The sequence below is a fragment of the Ambystoma mexicanum genome, chromosome 6q (genome assembly GCF_040938575.1).
Source record: "Ambystoma mexicanum isolate Mex_15411 chromosome 6q, UKY_AmexF1_1, whole genome shotgun sequence".
Taxonomy (NCBI): Eukaryota; Metazoa; Chordata; class Amphibia; order Caudata; family Ambystomatidae; genus Ambystoma; species Ambystoma mexicanum.
In genome coordinates, this window is record NC_090937.1 from 1209397236 (window position 1) to 1209399325 (window position 2090).

Below are 2090 nucleotides of genomic sequence, written 5' to 3' on the forward strand. Positions count from 1 at the left end.
ACACGTCCAGCATCACTTACGCGGCGTGTACGCGCTAGGGCCATTTCCACCAATTACACGCTTTGTCACTTCTGCGTGTAGGGACATTTCCTCCAATTACACGCTTTGTCACTTCTGCGTGTAGGGCCATTTCCACCAATTACACGCTTTGTCACTTCTGCTTGTAGGGCCATTTCCACCAATCACACGCGATGAGACTCTGACGTGCAGTCTTTCCACGTGTGCTCTGTCATCACGTGCTGTGTGGGAAACACCCGTGCGGGTCACGTCACAGACGCGCTTACGCGCTGAGGGCCTTTGGTCCAATAGAATCGCGTATGCGTGCTGACGCGCTTACGCGCTAAGGGCCTTTTCCTCGATTTTCACGCTGACGTGCAGGATTTTCACGTGCCAAATCACTCCGTACCAAGCTGGCCACACGTAAGCACACGGAAGACCACGCTCCTGCCCAGAAGGCCGAACTACTGCCCCCCAGAACCCCGAGCACGCTCCCACCTACCATCTGCTGCTGCCTGACTGCCTGCTGCCCACGTGCACTGCCATTTGCTGCCTGCACATCAGCCAGGGGTGCTGTTGCTGTGACCACCCCTGCTGGTACCGAAGACTCCCGACTGGAATTCCATCGCTCCACAGCCCAGCCCCAGGACCCAGTTGCCCACCCACTCCTGCCTCTGGGGTTGTCATGTCGGGGCAAACACCATCTGGGACCACTGACAACCCCCGGCCAGAGAGGCAGAGGGGCACCAGCTTCAGTGCCACCGAAGTTGGTGTCCTGGTGGAGCAAGTCCTGGGGCAGTATGATGCCCTCTTCGGAAGTTCCCGCGCCGACAAGGAAGGACGGACTCGGATCTGGACTGACATCGTGACTGCCATCAACGCGGAGGGGGTGGCAGTCCGCGACTTACAACATGTCAGGAAGCGCTGGGAGGACTTCAGGTCCAGGACCCTGAACAAGGCCAGGCGCCTCTTGAAGGCAGCGGATGCCAAGGGGCGCCGGGGCCACTTGTCGGAAGAACAGATGGGGGTCCTGGAACGCATATCCCCAGCGCTCCACGTCCGGGTCCTGGAGAAGCAGACCCGTCTGGAGTCGAGCGGTGAGTGTACATGCATCCTGATTGTGAGCAGTGCGTGTGGTGATTATTCGGTATTGTGCAGGTTGCACATCTGTTTGTATGGGGTCGAGTATGGGTGGGGGTGTACATGGCCGTGGGGCTGACACATGCGAGGGCTGTAATGTGTGAGACATGGATGGTGCTTGTGTGTGTAGGCTTGCATGGCAAATGCAGTTGTGCGTGCACACATGTTTGTATGTATGTGTATGTAAGTAGACATGTCCGTGATGTCACGCATGTATGTTGTATTGGGCTGCATGTATGAGCACTGTGTACATGTGCATGTGTGTGTATTTGACAAGGGTGCAACAGTGATGCAACATGGATGCATGTGACTGCGGTATCTGTAAGCCTGATTGGCAGATGTGACATGGATGCCCGTCTGAACAGTGCGACACTTGGCAGAGGTGTAGACATGCATGCAAGTGTGGTGGTGTGCGTACATGTGTGGTGCACTTCCTGTGTTGCATGTGATGTCTGGGTCACCTTTGGCTGCTCATGCTGTTGTATGTGTATGGATGGTGGTGGCAGTTGCGATATGGCTGTGGTATGGCTCATGTGTGCGAGTTGCAATGACATGTGTGTTGGGGATTGTGATGACATGTCTGAGGTTTGCCAATGCCACTCATGTGCAACTGTCATGTGTGTATGTGTCCATTGTACAGTGCCCTGATGCCTGTGTTTTGTTTCTCCCTGTCTGCAGCATCAACTGATGAAGAGGGCGGAGAAGGTGCTGTGGAGCACAGCGGCGGGGATCCGACCGCCAGCCGGAGACGCAAGGCCCGGCTCCCCTCCCGTGTTGTCATCTCGTCGGGGAGTGAGGAGTCCGGTGCCGCGTCCCAGGCCGCAGCTGCCGGGGGGAGGTTGGAGTTGGACTCCTCGGCAGCAGAAGGGGCAGCTGGGACCCCACAGGGCCCAACAGGGGAAGATGGCACAGAGTCATCCAGGTTGGTGGGGGGTCTGGTGGAGGAGGAGGCC